The sequence below is a fragment of the Aythya marila genome (assembly GCF_965140915.1).
Source record: "Aythya marila genome assembly, chromosome: 12".
Lineage (NCBI taxonomy): Eukaryota > Metazoa > Chordata > Aves > Anseriformes > Anatidae > Aythya > Aythya marila.
The window spans coordinates 11105420-11125925 of NC_139053.1; the positions used below are offsets into that span (position 1 = coordinate 11105420).

General features: G+C 44.9%; 1 long non-coding RNA gene across 1 annotated transcript; it reads right to left on the reverse strand.

Annotated features, from left to right (window-relative positions):
• Positions 1-374: 374 nt before the first annotated feature.
• Positions 375-20120, reverse strand: LOC309882574. The gene is made up of 4 exons (XR_014318313.1): positions 19954-20120; positions 15178-15403; positions 14333-14498; positions 375-1446 (listed from the first exon to the last, which is right to left on the reverse strand). It is a non-coding gene; the product is annotated as an uncharacterized lncRNA (long non-coding RNA).
• Positions 20121-20506: the final 386 nt, after the last annotated feature.

A 20506-nucleotide genomic window follows, 5' to 3' on the forward strand; every position in this document is an offset into this window, starting at 1 on the left:
CCCCAACTCTTCCAGCCACTGGTAAAGCCCTCGCAGGCCCTGCGTTGTCCTGGTGTCTCGGCGAGGTGGTCCTACGGCTCCCAGCGAGCGTCCCTGCTGAGGCAGGCATCACCTCGCCACCCGCCTTGGCCGCTGGGCGATTCCTGGCAGAGGTGACTCACAGGCAGGGAACCCTGCAAGGGCCCTGGCACATGCCTGCACTGAAACACTGCCTACAGCCTCCTGCCTCTGCCCAGCTCGCCCTTCCTGCCGCCTTTCCCCCGGGGTCCTAACTCCCGACTTTGTTGCTCTATAAACATAATAACAATAATTATTCTCTCATTGGACACATAGCCATCTTCTTTGTTTGCAGGCTTAGATAAATATCATTCAAATCATGGAGTCTGATTCATGAGTCAGGATGATGGCAGCCCTCCAAAACCTCCTTGCCCATGGAGAGTGTGTTTGTGTGAGAGAGATAGAGAGTTTCACTGTATGAAGAGTAAGAAACTGGAAGCCAAGTGAATTAAATACAAAGCAGATAATTATGTGTAATTCATTTACTGACTAATGATTGCACCTGGTACAGAGGTTTATGAATTCATTTCACTCTGCATATGTTCTCAAAAACAATCTCTCTGCTACAAGATAAAAACTAGGCTGACAATTCTTAATAGAGCAGTGTTCATATTAGTGTTAGTGTAAGGTTCTGTCTTTCTTGTTCATCCTTCATTTTTTCTCACAATGTTTCACTTTTCCTGGGTTCACCTGAAGTCTTTTTGACAACGACAACTGATCTGTGCTGGTAGAGGCTGGGTGTCACTGCAGAGTGAAGCCTTCACTCTGCTCCTGAAAGCTGTGCACTGCAATTACACACACTGCTTATCTCCCATCTGCTGCAGCCAAACCTTGCCACCAAGGCTGTGCCTTCAGCAGGGGAGTGGCAGGTCATGGCCCCCCCTTCCCTCTCTGCTGGGATTGCCAACAACTTGCCGCTCTTTTTATGGTGTCACCCAGTTGTCACTGCACCCTGATGCCATCAGCTCCTTCCAGCTGAATGCCAGCAGACAGTGCCAACTTTCACCTGCTAACACCTGGGTTGATTACAGGTTGAAGACCAAAAGACAAAGCCTTTAACGGGGTGAAAAAGCTTGTGCTAATCCAGCAAAGCCCAGCGGTGATGTCTTAGTGTTGATGTCACCCTGAAGACTCCAGCGTGTGTGACACGACACCACTCGTGCCGTGAGCAGGTCAGGTGTGGAGATCTGAGCCATGCTGGGCAAAGCCATGGGTCCAAGGCCTCGCAGGGTGCTTGCAGCAACTACCCAAGGTGATGCTGTTGCCATGTGGTGGAAACAAAAGAGCTTTTCCGGTTGTGTTCCCAGAGCAATCCTTGGGTGCACAGTAGAGCCCTTCTCCTAGCCCCTCAGTGTGCCACATGCAGCTCACCTTGGTAATTCCTCCCACCTGCAAACAGATCAATACACTCAGTTAATTGCTCAGGTCCTCTGATGGCTGTTGCTCAACCCAACAGGCATTTGGCTGTTTCCTGCCAAGCGTATCAGGACCATCATATACCTGGGATCTATTTATTAATCAGCTCAAGCACAAGGTGCACGAGAGCTAAATGTGTGTTTGTGCAAGTGGGAGAGAGCTACATCTGCAGGCATGACTGAATGCAGATTTCTGTGGGATGCCCTTTAAGACTGCCTTTGGAAAGGAACAAACTTGGAATGACAGAAGGGAAGGGGGAAGTTATTTGGCAGTTTGAGTAGAGACTGTTTAATAAATCATGAAATACTCATACTGAAAAAATATGCTGATTTCACTTATATGCACTTTCTAGCATTATTTGCCATTGAGGTTTTACCAAAATGCGGTGAAGCTGAGCTCGTGGCTGCCAATAAAATAGCTGTAGTGTCTGATGTAACTCCCACTGCTGCAAGAACACACTTGGAGGTGTCTCCTTGGAGCTGTCACCAGCATCAGAGTGTGGTGACAGGAGAGAGTCACTGCGTCTTGCTGTCAGCACGTCACTGAGCTCACTGCACACCCAGCAACTCCTCTGGCCTGCATGCCCTGTCCCCAGCAGGGAGCTGGCCCTACAACTTGCAGCCCGCTTGGGAAAGCGGTGGAGGTGCTGCTATCTCCATCCGTGGCAGCCACAGGTAATGAAAACATGGGCAATTAAAAAAAAGAAAAAAAGTAACCATATGCTCTGATATTTTTCATTGGAGTGATTTGTCATTAGAAAAGCCAAAACCAGCTCATCTTGTTCACGAGTATTCCCATTGACTAAAACAGCATTCAGCATGTGCTTTAATTTTGAACCTATGCAATCCTTTTCCGATGAAGATCTGACATGCCAGAACAGATTGCAGTCTGTGAGATACTCGCAATATGATAGTATTTTACCTGTAGGTGGATCCTCATTTTAGATAGAGAGATGCAGAGCCAATGAGCCTGATTCACTGCTGTGTTACTCCAGTTTTGCACTGGAATAACACCACTGAATCATCAGCAAAGTTGAAATAACAAATGATAAAATGGGACCATTGTATTTAGGTTTGCAGCATGTATATGGAAATGACTAGCTCTTTCTTGCAGAATGATTAAACTATATGGATATTTTTTGTGTGCAGTTTTTCCCAAACGTATCAAGAATACGACAATATGTCTGGGCTAGAGTTATACATGTAAAAAAAAACAAACAAACAAAACACAAACAATTAAAAATTAATGTAACAGCTAGTGCAGAACTCCCTCAGTATGTCTGATCGGATTTGTTTTTTAATTTTATTCAGAAAAAAAAAAAAAAAAGTTTATGAGAAGAGAACTTAAACACCTCAGAAAATATTAAATTTTTGATGCAGATCATTTCTGCACATCAGGTGGGCACAGTCTAAAGCTTAGAAATACAGTAAGTTTAACACCTAGTCCTGGTTTCTATGTATGAAAATACTCACTGAGCAATTGAAAAGAACTGAGTAATTGTGATCTTTTTGCAAGTAATGCCCTGGAAAATCAACTAAAGGCAACAAGCAAGCTTGCAATTAGTAGTTCTAATTATAAAGTGTATACATAAAACAATGTAGCATCATAAGTAAAGGCCAAGTTCAAATGATGCAATAGGAATAGTAGAACATCATGTAAAGATGGACAAAACAGCCAGCCAGAGAAATACTTCTGAATTATCCATATTTTTCCAATGACAGGAAAAAAAAAAATAATAATAATGGCAGTGTTTTATTTTTTGTAACTTTTATAGTAATCTTTTCTCAGTTCTACCTGATGCTCATGCTTCTGTTGTAGACCACACTTGTCCTTAGATTATGATGATCACAGTGCAAGGTGCAGTAATGAGAGACATGGTTTAGTGGGTGACATTGGCAGTAGGGTGGTGGTTGGACCAGATGATCTTGAAGGTCTTTTCCAACCTTAATGATTCTATGATTCTGCGATCATCACAAGCACAAGCTGGTGTAGGAGCCTGCGGCTCAAACAGTGGGCTCAGATTATCTATGCCATTTGTGTTTATCAGGGGACTGCTTCATGACTCACTTCCATTTCCATCACTGAAAGCAACCATCATATGCCACAGCTTTATATATATATATATATATATGAGCTTGAGTCTGTCTGCTTTCTAGGCAAGCTAGATTTATGTCAAATACAAGCTAATGAAGTTTGAAAAAAAGAAGTAACTTCAGTACAATGTGGGGGTCTGTGCTAAACAGTTTGTGGTATGTATAGCTATGTGTGCACTCTAAGCTTCCCCGATTTATGACAACACTTGATGTACTACATGGGAAATGTGAACCTCCAATGTTATGGGGCAGCATCACTGCAGCTCTTCTCTGGACACAGTGTGTGCAATAGCAGCACAGGATTACGTGCTGCACTAGTTACAGAACATCTCTCAAAATTAAGTCCTGGATGCAACTAGAGAAGGTGAAGAGACAGAATACCTTAGGGAAATGTTTTTATTTATTCTCCTTGGATGCATATATGGCAATCACCCATGTAGCGTGATCCAGGATGTTGAAAACCATTTCATTATGTTCTATAAATAAAGGACTGATGTGGTTCAATTGTATCAATTATGCAACTCTTCTAAGTGGTGTAGTCAAGGGTAAATGCAGGCAAAGGGCACTCCCTTTGTACCCACTTCTACTCTGGGCACTTCGAGTATTTACCTGCTTCTTCTATACCACAGACAGATGAATCTACCCACTTTTATTTACCACTGTACCACTGACTCCTCTTTGGTCAAGAGCTTTTCCTACGCACTGAGGACACAATGAAATAGAAAATGGAAGTCAAGACACTGCTATGTATTAGTCTGTTGTGCAAGATGTAAGTGTGGCTGTACAGTAATTTTGAGCAAAGCATCGGTTTTAAACAATGTTTAAACTGACACTATTATTATGCAATATAATTAATTATGGCCAGAAGGGCATTTGAGGTTATTTGGCGCTACCTTTGTCCATTTCATAATTATACCAAGAAGAGAATGACTAAGTTGTGCCTAGGCTAATTGTATCCATTTGGTTTTATCCCTCCTCTCTGCCATCGTACGTCACTTGCATTCTGATCTGGAAGCTTTTTGGAGGGGTCTGGATGCGTTTGTGCTGAATACAATGGAGCCCAGTGCTGGCTGAGCAGCCTCAGGTAATATTGCAAATAGAAGCACTAACAATAGCAATAATAATTACAGCTAGTCGAAGTGATAAGTACAAAACAAATATCACTTTTTTCCTGCCGCTATTACAGTTGCCTATGAGATTTATCCATATCTGTTCCTTCTCTGTGCCTTCTAGGATGCACTTGTGTAGCTAGAAGGTAACACTTCGTGGCATGACATGACAACTACCAGATGTGCTGGGAACCCAGCAGACACCTCCTGTGAGCAGCTGAGGGTCAGCAGCAGACGGCCATGGCAGCACACCCTGTGCCAGCCCTCTTGCCAAACGTGCCAAGGGGGTTCAGCATTCCAGGGACACACAATATGGCCCAGATGCCCAGGCAGAATGTGCAGGATGCCCCAGCTAGCAGGCAGCTCCTGCTCCTCAGCCCACCCCAGCTCCGCCAGCAGTCCTCATCCCAGGCTGGCTGCCACAGTGCAACGTGCAGCTTGCTGCTGGTGTTAGGGCTGCTGTGAGGACAGCAGGTCACCTGGGCTCTGGAGCCAGGCTGGCTGCCCCGACAGCCCAGCCGCAGCGGCAGAGCACTGTGTTTGAGCTAAGCAGCTGCCCTGGACCTGAGCCGGCAGGTCGCTTACCAGCCAGATGAGCTGCCTGGAGGTAGCGGTGAGTAAACTGTCTCTTTTGAATGTTACTTGGCAGTGTCAGGATTAAAACCAACCAATCAACCAATCAAAACCAAAAATAATAAAAAACAAAAACAAAACAAAATGGTGACAATAAATGTACCCCAGAAAGGAATCTGGTAATATATGGTCTTGTTCAGCTACGACGAAAGGCTACAGTCTTCAGCTAATGGCTGGAAACTGGATTGCACTCATGTAAAATAGAACTGTCTGCAAGGGTTGAATGCTGTAATTAACAGGCATTTTTTAGAAATTATTGGCTAATGCCATTTAATAGAAATACTGCCAACTATTGTTGTTAAAACTTAGTTTGTTCCTTTGGTGGTAATATATAATGACTCAACACTGCTTCACTGGGAAGAGATACCTTTGTCTGTTATATATCACTACAATGATACTCATTTTTACAATGGCTTATATAGCAAATAACTCAAATTTTGAAACTTAAATATAGCTTCAGAAAGTAAGAGGGTCACCAGTCTCCTGAGCAATCACAATATTTGTGATACAACACAGCCGATTTATCATAACATGCCATTACTGACCCAGTCCCACTGCCACAGCCCGCAATGTAGCTTTTGCCACTAATGGTGCTTAAGCAGAACCAAGTGTAAAGGTTTCTAGAACAGGCAAATATGCCAATGTAAGTTTGAGCAGCTCCATCTGGAGCATTTCTCTTGCAGTATATACACTACCACCCAGAGAAGTAATGTACATTTTTGGTAGCGAACTCTCTGAACCATACCAGGGAACACAGGTTGCGCTGCTATAATGAGCTCTACTCATGGGATGCAGCTGTCTTATCACCTAAGAATATTTTCACAATGCTGCAATAGTGACCGAAAGGTTATTTCTCAAACCTTGTCACCCAGAAGGTACCAGCTGAAAAGTTTCTGTTTGATTGCTAAAGAGTAGAAAGCAACAAATGAACATTGGCAAATCTTAGATCAGGCATGATGTTGATGTTGCACACCTCAGACTAACGCCTACCTTCACTTCAGGGAAAGGAGAAACCAGACCTGCAGACACACTAATCGCTGCTGCTTTCAGAGTTCCCACTCACCTGTTTGGAAATGAACTACAGAACCTTACTGCTTTCTATTTACTGCACCAAGAGCCAGTAATCTCTGAATGCTTCTAAAGAGTCATTAATTGCATTGCTATTACAGCATTTTATGATGTAAAATCCTTTTAATGGCTTTAAAAGAAAAGGCAGTCTGTGCTGGGATTGACCTTTCTGATACAAGAAGGGGAGGTGAAGTCCTCTTTCTGTTCAGCTGGGAGTAGCACAAAGGTGATGATGCACTGCATACGTTTGGGAGGGTTTGATGGTGTGGGTGTGTGACCCACCAAGCCAGGGTCACCTCACCTCCAGGAGGGCAAGTGGCAGCTCTGGGCTGTCAAGAGCAGGACTCAGATCATCAGACGGTGTTGGAGGCAAAATCAGAGTTCCCAAGGCCTGGCTTCGCACTGTACCCATTGGTGAGTTTAAGCACAGAGACTCTGTGCGTGTTTTCCAGCACACGAGGCAATGCCCTTCACTTGTTTCTAAAGGAAGGCACTTAGAGCACATGGGCACAGACACCCAGCAATGCTGGTGGTGGACAAGTTCCAGGCATGGCCGAGGAAAGCTGGGTTGGGATGGTAACAGCACCAAAGGGATTTGGGTATCCCATTCCCCAGGCTTTCGGTAGTGCTGAACATGATAAGCTCTTGGACAAGCCTGCAAATATCCCAGTCCACCATCTGATGTAGGTTACAGCCCTCCCCAAAGTCAAAATGCTGGCTAACATGCATGTAACCTGCAGTGCACTCAGAACAACTGTTAGACAGTACCCCTGGTCAGCAGAGCACAGTAACATCACCGATTGCCTTTTGCAGAGCACAGACTTGGCTACGTACAGCCTAGGTGGGGAGCAGAGCCTCAGAAGAGGAAGGCAGGCGCCAAAATAAACACACATGGGGCTGGAGGCTGTGTAGTCCCAGTGCCTGGGTCACAAATGAACCTGTGTCTGCAGTAAACATTTCAGTATTGGTCTGGCTGTTGCTAACCTTGTCCGAGAGCCTCCCCAGCAGCAGTGTCCCCATTAGTTGACGTGTTGTGTGCCTGCATTGGATGACAGAACTACTGCAGTGCATATAAAGGCGGAGAATTTGGTATGTTAACAAATAATATTGAGTGAATTAATTTCTCCTTCCTGCATTGCTGTCTCTGCTCTATTTTCTCAATTAAACCAGGTTTTTAAAGACAATTTATTCATTTTTCCAGACCCCATATATAATTGTAGCAGGAGTATTAGTGTACACCAGCTAGAAACAGAGTTGTGATTTGACCTTCTCTTTTGAAAGAACTCCATCCTCCCACACCTCTTTCTTCTTTGCTAACTCCAGTCACCCATCCCCAGGACCTACACCCACTCTGATCCCAACTCATCGATGAACATACATGAAAACAGACCTTGCTAAATAGATTGCAGCTCCTGTTCCATAGCTGTGTTTATAGGATCATTTGGATACTAAATCTGATCCCTAAATGAGAGCCCACTGTTTGAGTAAGGACTCCAGGGTTTAGTGCTTGTGCCATGGAAGAGGTTACTCAGCACAGCAGCTCTGAGGTGCTCCAGGAGGGGATGCAGCCGAGTGGAGGCCTGACCCCAGTGAGGCTACGGCTGGTCCTGATGCAGTGTTTCCCCCTGTGCAGATGGGACCCACAGAACCTGAGTGAGGAGACACGTGAACTGCTCAGGGGGGCACCACTAATTCCACCCAAAATGGCCCCTGTGGGAGCCCCCTCCCTTCATTTCTCCATCCTTCTCTTCCAGTGAAAGCCCTGCCTGCTGGGGCCCTAAAGGCTTGGGCTCACTTCTGTGAAAAGTTTTCCACTTTGAGCCAACAACATCCCAAAAAGATGGAGGGTGCAGAGCAAACAACAGAAAACTCAGCATGGGACACTGATACAAAAAAGGTTTCAAAAGGTAAAGCCAGGGAGAAGTTACCTAACTCTGGCTTTATAAGAGTTCAGCATTGATGCCACAAACAAAAGGAAGTGTGCTGGATGTTTTATTTTGTGTGTGAGGTAAACTGTACAGTTAGAGTCTGAATAAACCTCTTTTGTCAATTTTACTACCTTTCTGATATAAAAATAAATAAACTTAAACAAAGAAGGAGTGGAGACCTGCCAAGCCAGCCTGGTTCGGTAAGAACTGCACTGACAAGGGAGTAATTGTATCTTAAAGCTGAGGGGCTAAAACGATCAGCTTTCAGGGGCGGGCAAAGCCCCTCTGGAAGGAGCTCTATTGTATGCATGAGGATCTAGAATAAAAGGAGGGAGGAAAAAGAAAAAAAGGACTCTCCTAAAAGGCAAGTAAAAATAATAAAATAAAATAAAATAAAATAAAATAAAATAAAATAAAATAAAATAAAATAAAATAAAATAAAATAAAATAAAATAAAATAAAATAAAATAAAATAAAATAAAATAGCAAAACAGCAAAAAAAAAACCACCAGCTCTTCTGCTACCAGAACTGCTCTCTTGTTTGATGGGGAGGCTGCATGCAAATAGCTGCTGAGAAGTATGAGTACATCAGGGTAACAGCAATTAGGCATATTTTAATGATTATATAATATCACAAGTAAATGATATAATGCACTAAGCAACTTTTACTAGGCTGAATATAAAACAGAGGCATCAAGAAATCATGGTTTTACATTGCAGTTAATCTCAGCAGTGAGTTCTAGGCTTACCACTCCAATGCCAAACATGGGAACTTCCAGCAGACAGCAACAGGTAATTACCGCTGGGTGGAGGTGAATCAACCACTTTCCGTCACGAAGCCAATGAGGGACCCTCAGACGATCTGCCAAAGGTGGGAGGGTGCATGAGTGTTACTTTCTTGCTAGACTCCCATCAGGGCACCACACCTTGTGATATTATCTCTGTAATAAGCAAACAACTTTAAATGATATTGTGTCACTGCAAATGAAGCAGGAGGGTGACCCAGCAAGTCAGATTTCATTAGTGCGTGAGGGACTGCAGTCCAGTGTGCAGGTACTCACATGTACCTTGGGACCCTGGAAACCTCAGTCTGCTGTGCAGAGAAATCCAAACTTCAGCTGCATGTGCCTGAGATTGTGTCTCCTCTGTTAGAGACGCACATGGAGCCACAGCAGGGTTGTCACTACACCAGTGTCCTATTTGCTTTTCTGTGCATCACTGTTGAAAGTCTTCTCATATGCTAGGTAAGAAGATTACAAAGGTAAGGCCATCACAGGAATACAGCTGCTCAGTCACATTAACATGGGCACAGTGAAAGACAATAGGATTATGTATGTTTCTGCTAATTAGCAAGCCATGCCCAATGCTGCCTGTCCAAGTGCTCATGCAGAGTTGTCACCTCCCACCACTGCACCTTCCTGCCTCTTTCCTTCATTCCAATTACACAGGCTAGTTTCACGCACAGGGGATGTATCTGGTCTGCCAAGCCTTTCCAGCTGAGAATGCCCCAGTGTCTCCCACAAAGACCACCAATGTCCTGACCAGCATTTCCAGGAGTTTTGTTTTCCACAGAAAAGGAGGGATTCAGGGGACTTCATGGATGCCTCCCTGTCCAGAAGCAGGTGCTGTATCTGCAGCCAGGCCCTGCAGCAAAAGAGAGCTTCTGAGGGCATGGCAGATTAATTCACAGAGGCCTGAAGTACAATAGTGTGACTATAGAAAGTAAGAAAGAAAATGGTTGGAAATCCACCAGGTCTGACTGTGGGGCCAGACCAGGCCAACTGCTTTGCCAATGTCTTACCTAGTGAAACTCAACCGCCTTCTGTGAATTCAACCCACTATATGCCATTGTGTTAATGTGTGTTTTGGCAAGTGCCTGACCCCTCCTGTTGACTGAACTACTCATGCTCTCTAGAAATGACCATGCCTGTACCTAGCACTCCATGCAGATAACCTTACCCCTTCTTCTTCCTTATTTCTTCCTCCTACTCAAACTAGTCAAAGCCTTTCCTGGTGCCAGCTCTGACAATATCATACTCCACTGTCTGTTGGTCTGGTAGCCTCATTCCTCCTCTTTTATCATTTCCTCTCTTTAGGATTCCTGCCCTGTGGTAACACAAAAACCATGACAACAAAGGTAGGCAGGTCATCCTTGGTGGCTAGGCTGGGAAAAAAGGGATTCCCAGCAGGAGTATCCTGGTTAGCTTGCTTCTGAGTTTGACCTGCTCAGCCACTCTCTACCAAAAATTCCCTCAACCAACACAGCTCATGCTGGAGGACTCACAAACCCCACACATGTAATCACCTGGCTTCTTCTGAAAGGCATTACTCAAAGCGTTAGCAAATAAAAAGATGTCAGTTGTAAAGTATCGGCACATTTCCTGGGAATATTACAGAGCAAGTCCACATAAAATCCACTTCCAGATAGAAGAAAGACAAGAAAGGGACTAAGAACAGGCAACGTGAATTCACTAAGCTCAAATTGTACCTGGCCAACCTGGTTGTCTTCTGTGCTGTGATTATGGGCTGGATGGACAAGGTTGAGGAAGCAGTGGATGTCACTTACTTTGGCTTTAGTATGACCTGTAACATTGTCTCCCACACTTACCAAACGGGTGGTATGGACTGTAGGGACAGACCACATCATGGCTGGAAAAAGCACATGGCTGGACTATGAAGGTCAAAAGGCAATAATGGTCAACAACTAGACTTCTAATTGGCATTAACAAATGGCATTCCTCAGGGGACAACACTAGGGCCAGTCTTGATCAGCAACCTGGATGATAGGGCGAATGCATCCTCGGCATGTTTGTGCCTAACACTGAGCTCACTGAACAGAGGACTGGGGTCCTGGTGGACAAAGTGCTGACCATGAGTCAGCAGCATGCCTGTGAGTAATGATGGCCAACTGCACCCTGGGCTGCATGCAGATAATGGAACCAGACTCTCATCAGCGGCATGCAGCACAAGGGCAATGGCCACAAGTTGTAGCAGGAGAAATTCCATTGAATATAATAGAAGAAATTTTTCAAAATGAGAATAGGCATGCAGTGAAACAGGTGCTGGGAGAGATTTGTGAAATCCCCATCCTTGGAGATATCCAAAATGTAATGACAAAGCCCTGAGCAACCTAAGCTCATATACAAGTTAGTCAGGTTGGAGTGTAGCCCTCCAGATGTCCCCTCCAACCATCAAAATTATTATTATTATTTTTTTAATAGCTGTTGATCTGGGAGACCTGGCTGGAGTTAATGATTCCTCGAAAAGAATGAAGCTGTTATCTCCATAGCATCACCTGCCAGTTATTACTTATTTATAATATGAATGAATTTGGTGTATGCATCACAAGTCCAGACAGTAAAGAGACTTCACTTCAGAGATTTTATCTTTAAGGATCAAAGAACTGAACTTTCTCTCTCAGATCTTCAACCTGAGTAGAAAAGAGGTCCTGCCTTTAATGTACAGGCATCAAAGTTGCAAAAACTCCTTAGTTCATGAGCAAGTCTATTTCTTGACTTTATTTTGGATATATGCAGCACTCGTACATTCTTGTGGTGACAATTTAGCATTTGAGAGGCTTTCTGATGAAACTATTGTTTTGTACTAAAATATTGTAAAAGCCATGCCTGAGATACAGCCTCCAAATGCAACCCCAGCCTCAGTATTTGCCTCCTACCAGGATCTGTTTGGTTCTCATAGAACACCATGACCGATCTTTAGACTCACATCTACCCTAGCACAGCTGTATGAAGCAGTGTGTACACTCAGGTATGCAGGGGCAACCTTACAGGATCCGATACAACACTGTGAGGGGACCCTATAGAGCAGGACAGATAAACAGTGTATATGTGCACATTTATCTGCAGCCATCTGTTCAGCAGCCCAGGCTGCCAAAGGCTCATTAAAAATTGCTAGCTGCTGTGAAAAGTCCTCAGGACTGGTTTCTGGCTCTTAGTGAACTACAGTGCAGATGTGGGGTGTGGATCTGTGAGAGCACAACTACCAACAGCACGGGCGGCACCGCCAGGTCTGCCGGCACACCATGAGAAGCTAAGGACACTGCTCCCTGAGATGGGACGGTGTGTAAGGGGCGACACAGGCCAGTCCTGTGAGTCACAGCCCCAAATTCCCACCCAAAAAACACAGATGACCCAGCCATTCTGCAACTTTTTGTCAGAACAACAATGAATGCTCGGCAAAGGCACCAGATTTAGCCCTTGTCTCTGCACCAGTTAGGGTCTATGACACCAACACAAAACCTGGGCCAAGAAGCAATAAATAAATAAATAGAGGCAAAAACCCATATGTATTTGAAAGTATGTCCAGAAACAAACAAGCAAAACCTCTTATCCAAACAAATCATAGTTAGATCTTGGGTGAGACCGTGTTTATGAAGGTTTAGCCAAGATGCTTGCTTGGAGATACTTCTCCAGCCTTAGCATAACACAACCAGCCTGGACAAGTGCTACTAGAAAACACCTCATTAAAATGCTGTTGTGGTATTTATTTATAGGTAGTAATTTATATCACACCCATCATACACACCAATCTGGCAGCTGTGATTGGCAAATCAGACTGCTTCTCCAGCAATACTGCCTGCCCCAAACCCACCCTCCATGTTCTCCTCTCCCTTACCAGCACAACTGCTGCCCACTTGACACTGCTGTCACTCTGAATAAGACTTTGTCTGCATTTATCAAGCCCTACAGCACTCTCCAAAATGCAGGTGGGGTATCAAAGATACAACAGCCCCATCAAGAGCTGGGCACACATCTGTGGTGTTTTGTAGCCAGGTATTCTTGGGTACAACCGTCAACAACGGCAGAGCTCAACCCTGGGGCAGGCTGGCAGCCGGATTCTGCATCAGGTAGAGAAACCAAATGGCTGTGCAAAGTACCAAGGATAATACCAGAGACACTCTGCATGTTGGGGACAGTGGTACAAAAGACAGCATGATAAAACACCTTGTAAGAAAGCATAGGGTGTGTCTTCAGCAGAAGAAAAAAAAAAAAAAAAAAGGAAAGGAAAGAAAGAAAAAATAACTGGCAAAAAAAAGAGGTTAGATGAGGTAGCTGGGACTGCCGGGGGCAATCTGAAATCAGTTTACATTAGAGCAGGTTGCTCTTGATTTTGCTACAGCAGTTGTCACGCTTGGTAAGAATAACAAGCTATTCATACGGCAGCCACCATTGTGCAGCTCAGCACATGCTGCCTAGTAGAAAGAAATCCAAGCAAATGAAGTGGCTGGAATGGGACATTAAAAAACAAACAAACAAACAAAAGAAACAAAAAACAAGACATAGAATTGTTATGTAAAGAAGTTTCCACTTCAGGAATCTGTGAGAACAATTATTTCCCTGTAAGAAGACTTCACTACTGAAGCACCAGAGGTTTTACCCTAAATCTGCACGTTGGTTTGAAATGCCAGCATATACGTCCTGCTGCAGCTTCTAGGTCCTTGCCACTATCTGGCCCTTTCAATCTCCAACTTTTTTAATACTCCCAAGTTCCTCAGCTATCTAGAGTTCCACCTTTTTGCATGCCCAGAACTGCCCCAGTCTTGACAGGACCAAGCAGCTCAGCCCATTTCACACCTAACTCTGATGAAGATCCAGAAACTGGGCGTTGCTTTGCCTAAAGCCCCTGAGGGCTTTGATCAGGGATTATATGTTACCTGGTGACTGTTTCATGTAAAATGCATAAACAGTCCTGGGAGTAGAGACCAGATTCTCAAACTCCCATGTGAATGCTCAAACAGGTAGGAAAGACAGCCACGCTCCCTCGTGTGCACTTGCTTTCTGGCCCAATGATTCAACAGTGCTGTGCTGTAGAGCAGCAGATCCTCAGTGGAGGGCAGATAAGCAGTGTTTAGCTCACTACCTTGTGGTTTGGGTGCTCTGCAAGAGGTGGAAGATGGGAACAATGACCCTGAGGAGAACAGTGACCCTGTTTGTCACTTCCTGGTTGATGGTAATAAGTGTTTCAGCTTAAACAGGTGTGCTGTGACAGAAAGGCTGTCTGTACTCACCTTCAAGAGGATCCACTGGACTGGGTCACTGCAGACTTAAAGCCTTAAAATCCCCCTATTAGTCTCTCTGGCCACGATGCTGAAGGTTTCGGACCTCGCAAGGAAATTCCAGGCTTGCTTTGGGCACACGGTGCAGAGTACTGGCTCTGCAGTCAGCAGGTGGGCACTACAAATCAAGAAGCACAGAGCTTAATACTGCTCTTGGGTATAACTTCAAAAATTTATAATTGCATTTGCAAATGGCTACACCAAATGGTTACTCAGGCTGGGCACTCAGGTCTTGGTCCATAAAATGAGGAGTTTCGTGAATTAGCATCCACTAAAGGGGGAAAGCCATTGGAAAATTCTGTATTGCTTCTATTGCTACAGAAGCAACATCCTACCCCAGCACCACACTAAATCCTTCCCTGTTACGGCTCTCTGCGTGACACGCAGTGGTGCATTCGTCTCTTCATTTGTGGGAGGAGGGAAAAACCTTTTTGTTTCTTCTAAAAAAGGGAAAAATTGTATTTAGACAGCCAGTAAATAGCAAAACACTTTCGGCATCTGTTTGCATTGCTCATAGATATTAGAAACATTTTTTTCTTCCAGAATTATTTACCATAAAAATGCACAAATGATGACGTTTCTTTGAGGAAACATTCAACTACATCAGTTTCCATCGGGACCAAATCCATGACAGTTTGCAGCTTGAGCTGGTTGCTTTCTGTTTTCACTGCACAAATTTATATTTGCAATGGTAGAAATTGATAATTCTGCTCAGAAACAAATAAATAAAAATGCTTTAAAAATGCCGTATTTTGCTCACAAATGAAAAGCAAAAGTTGTTTCAAAGTTTCACTTACTGCAGCAACTGTTCCTTGGTGAGTTTCCCCATTTGCTGCAATGCTCAGTAAGTTCCTTTGGAAACCACTGAGCACTCCCAGTACACACACAACACATCAGGATGAAGCCACAGCCCGAGTCACTTATAATAAATGCTCTCAGGTGCCAGGATAAAGAGCAAAGCTGTTTGTATTGCCCCCAAGCCATGATCTGCCTTCCAACACCTTCTTCTGGTATCTCAGAAGACTGTAAAAAGAAAGAGAAAGCTGGGAAAGCTCTTCTGAATTGTGTACTCCAGCCCAAGCTAACCCCACTAAGTTCCCACCATCACTGCCCCATAGCTCACCTTTGGAGTTTCACTGCGTTCACCATCACAGGCAACATCAGGGACTTCCAGCCCAAAGCAGGGGCAGCTGGCAACCACGCTGTAACGCCGTACAGCTGCTGCCCCAACAAACTCATGTCATCCAAAGCTTGGCACAAGGCAGAAGCACAGAGCTAGTCCGTGGTGGGTCCATCCCCAAGACCACCATTAGCTACAGGGGCTATGGATACTGCAAGGCACGTACAAAAGGCTGACATTTGTTGTCACCAAGGTGGGTGGTTATTTTTAATGTGTTGCATGTGTCCATGCAGTGGTCAAAATATAAGTGCAAAGGGGACGGCAGACAATGAGCAGTCTTAGCACTTGATCCCTAAGGTAGCACAAAATAGTAGCGTGGTCTCGGGCTGAAGCACAGCTAGGTGTCTGAGCAAGGCCTCTGTTACAATAGGATGGGCTACAGAAACTATATGGAAGGAGGCAGGTGAGTAGAAAAAGGAAGCCCACCGCTGTCACAAGCTGAGGTGCAGCAAAGCCCAGGATCTGTGGGAAAGCAGAAGACTTGTCTCCAAGGCTGATGACTGCCAGGCACATGAAGCACTGAGGTACAAATCGAGGAAGCATGCCAGTGTGCTAATTCCAGTCGGGGAAGCTTGCATGGTCCAGCAACAGCAGTGCAGTGCTCTGATTCACAGCAGTGTGCGCAGGGCATTAGCATGAGAAAATCAATAGTGGCTTCAGGAGAAAATTAACAGATGGTCATAGGGGAAACCTCCCTAAGGTTTCCCCCCCCCCTTCTCTGTGATAATAGACTACCTACGAGTTTCTGAAACCACCTGCACATTTTCCCAGTATCGTGGCTACTGGTTAGAACAGGGTGTGCGTCTCCACAGTGCTGTTTGCGGCACTGGGTTTGCTTTTCAGTACATGCCTCTCATGTTCCCATGAATGACTGCATAATCCACAAGTTGGCTGTCATGATGCCATTGAGGGGTGACGTGAGGGTGATGACTAACGCTCAGGAGTAGGTTTGGGGAATACTTAGCATTTTCTAGCTAGTCTCACTGCTTCAGGAGAATCACCTGACATCCAGGAACCCCTGTTTTCCCATTGCTGCAAGGGGAAGAAGTAAAACCTCACTGGACTTTGGAGGAAGAGCAAAATGTAGCAGTGTTTTTAAAGGCTCCTGCAACTCACTACAACAGACGTTACCCAGGACAAAGTGCAGGAAAAGGAAATAGCACAACATCCAGGGACAGGCACAGAAAGCTCCACCACCCTGGGTGTATAATACTGCGAAAAGGCGGGGATGGGCAGAAAATGTGTATCTCATGAGTAATGAACACGTGCATTTTCATGTGGCATCACCATTCTGCCAAGGCTGCCAGCTAGCAATGCTTACTACTCTCCCTGCCAGGACGTGTGACGTATGGCACAGCCACATGCTCCTTCAGAGCAGCATGGTGGCATGGGATCTAGGACCTCATGCTACCCTCCTCTTAGCCTCACTTTAGCTAGAAGGTATTTGTCCAGATCCCAGATGAAATCAGCCCAAATTTCATAGAACTGGGCATCAGTTCCACCACAATCCCAGGTGTTCTGGGATAAACATCCTGTGCACATTAGATCAATTCAAGAATCTCTGTGAACTGCACTGCTTGCCAACCACCCAGCTGCAGCCAATTGTGCAGGTACAGACACACAGGGCAGCGCCAGCCATGCCAGCTTCCCCCAGACAACAAGAGGGCTCCAGGGCATCCAAAACACTCCGCTCCTGGCAGCTAGGAGCCACTGACGCTGTCTCCTGACGTGTGTGAACGCTCAGTTGCAAGAATCCTCTTTCCATCCCACCACAAAGACCCTGCAATTGCTGCCACGCATGTTCTTCCCTGTCTGCTGTGAGTTCTCTACACCTGCATATCTGCTGCTCAGCCTTACTGTTTTCTGTGTGGTGCCAGAGGGGCAGCTGCAGAAAGCCATTCCTACTTCTCATCACTCGCATGCTGCTGCCCTGGGTGGTGGCAGGCTCTGGTGGCCTTGAGGACTACAGAGCTCTGGGAGACTTTAGTAAGGCTCTGGCACCAGAAAGATGCTCTGCGCTCACAGCCAAATGTGACCTGTTCTGCAGGGAAAATCTTCCCTCACCAAGCTCATTCCCTCCCCCTCAGTTAACAGGCAGTCAGGACTAGGTTGTTGACTTGTTAAAGGATCATTGCCTCTTGAAATTGCATTTCAGGAAGCTAGAAATCACAGTTTGCTATCCACATGGTTTCTGTTTCCAAAGGTGACCTCATGCATGTGTGTGCAGCTACCTTCCTCCAAGAAATACCTGTGCATACGGCAAAACACCCTCACAAACCCGTGCTGGGGTGCCTGCTGAGAGTGCCACGCTCTGTGCTAGGGCTGCATCTGCTCCGGCAGGGTGTACCTCACAATCCCTATTTTAAGGAACAGATGTGTGACATCTGAAGTGCCCCAGGCCAGTACAGTTGAAGGACATGAACATTAAGGGTTACAGAAGAGAATCTGTGGTTAGCTGGCAGCTGGCACAAGTATTGCTTTGTCTCATTAATAAGAAAACCTTTTCTAATGAATCCTACCTGCAGCCAATAGATGAACCACAAAGGCTCATCATTATTCCAGCCCTTTTCCAAAATACTGCTGGGTGACTAAAGACAACTGTTGCTTGGACAATGACCATCTTTCTGGCAAAAGACAATGACAGGGCAGGGGTTGCAATGCATGAAGTGCACGTATGCTCAATACTTGGAAGAAAGATATTCTCTAACGTCCATGTTTGAATTTTAACTGTTGACTGTGGGCCAGGTGCAGAGATGACGTAGGTGGATTTGTAAGTTACATCAGTAACTTAGAGGGCTGGCTGTACGCAGGCTAGCTACACCACGGCTCTGGACTGGCACACTTCCACAGGGAAGATGCATGGGTTTGACTAAGTCTACAGGAGAATTTCTGAGGAGTTAAATAATGCTCTATCTGACATTTCAGCCTTTGCCGCCAACAGTGTCCTGAGACAAGCACTGGCAAAAATATGGAAGAGGTTTTTTGATGTTATTGTTGCTGTGGATCCCCAGCTACAAATCCTCTGCGTGGCTTTGGAGATGTTGAAAATAATCTATGAGAATGTGGATTATTTTTGAACTGGCATTTTAATCAAGAATTGTGTTGGAAATAATGGTGATGGAAGGACAGCTAAGCTAGGCCGATTTGTTACAGTAAAGCTGTGTTGTACTTCAGATTACTTATTAACAAACAGCAAATGGGCCTCTGCCTTGACCTTTTTCATTTGAGCAAATATACTCTTCCTGCCCCTTGTAAACAGCAGGTACTGGTAACTGAGTCACGTACCCCCTCACATCACTGAAGCACTGAAGTTAGTTTTTTTTTTCATTTGTGGCAAGAATTTTAGTCAAATTGAATTTTGCCAGGCTTACTAAGGGTATTAGCAGTATTATTAGTCTTAATAATACCAGCAGTAATAATAATTCTCTGGATCACCATAGACTTGAGAACAGCTAAGTAGTTCAAAAATATTAATTAGCAAAACTCAATAGGAGGTCTGAGAAACCAGCAAAAATTGTCAGCCTTACTTCAGAGCTGAAGAGCTAAAAACAGAGCCACAGCAAGCAGAAGTGGCTGTTTGCCTGATGAGTTTCAATTAATGGGTGTTTCTTAGGTGTCATGAAATGCCAGGTGCCCAGTGCCTCTGGCAACACTACCAGGTTAAAAGCAGCAGCCCACAGCACATATCTGGAGCAGCATAAGTCAGTAGTAGGTTTGGGAACTGGAGTCAAAAGGATAGGTCCTTCCACTGAGGGCTGGGCTTTCAGTAGCTGCCCTGCTTAGAGTGGGACGTGCCCCAGGTGTGCTGTGCATTGGGAACAATGGTCTCCTGGGCTCTTTGGAAAATAACAATCCTGATGATCTTTGGTGTAGCTGAAAACCAAGAACATGCCTAGAAGCCACATGTGCTCTTGTGTCAACAGACTACTGATACCCATTCCTTTGTCAGCTGTAATACGTGTATTAAACCTTTTGGAGTGGTGGAGATGAATGCTGACAAACACAATGAACCCTTCTGCAATAGCTGATGACTACTTCTCCAGTCTAATTTTTACCTGACTTCTCTCTAGGTGCATTAAAGCTCCAGTGGTGGCCAAGTCATGTCAATGGCACCAAGGAGTTTGCAGTGTTCATCTTGGTTATAAGTTAATTTTTCCTGCAGATATCACCCCAATCCACTCTGAATCACACAACATAAAGCACTTGGTAAACAAGGTGAAAGTTTCATCTAGATTCTTAACCAGTGATGTCTCAGTCTTTGCAGCAAGGGGTTATTAGTTGTATTAATTACAGACTCCTCTAGGGTACATTATGCTACTGCCTAGATAGGATTGGACATACAAATTGGAGGAGTGACTATTTTTGCTTTCTTTAATTTGTTCAAAAACCTTACCATTGGTAGCCATAGCAAGGACACAGGCAAAGTCAATCCCGGTGTTGTGTTTGCAGTCAGGATGACGCAGTGCCAGAGCAGCAGCCTCACAACTGAGAGATCCAGGTGCAGTTTCTCACTCTGACACAGTCTGCTCATGTGATCCTGAGCATGTCACGTAACCTGTCTGTCCCCATCTGTAAAATTAGGATAATGGTAGTTAGTTCATGTTAAAGCCTGAAAGATGTCAAAACAGTAAGAAAAAGGAAGCTTCTCTTCCCTGAGTCTTCATCCATCAGTGTCTTCTAAGAGTTGCAAAAAGCTCTGTGACCAGCCTGACTCCATTTCCCTGTCTATGATATGACCACTGGTATTTGCCTGGTGGGCAACTTTTTGCCCTGTGGCTGTGCTCACTCGCTAAAGCAGGTTTTCCTTCAAGCACTTCATTGCTCTGTACTGCTCATTTCCATCCCAAGCTCTTCTACCCCCTCTCTAATCCCGGTGCCATATGACGCTTCACACTTTCTGAGCTTTGTCAGCAGGCTGCTTTTTCTTGGCTGCTGCCTTCTACCAC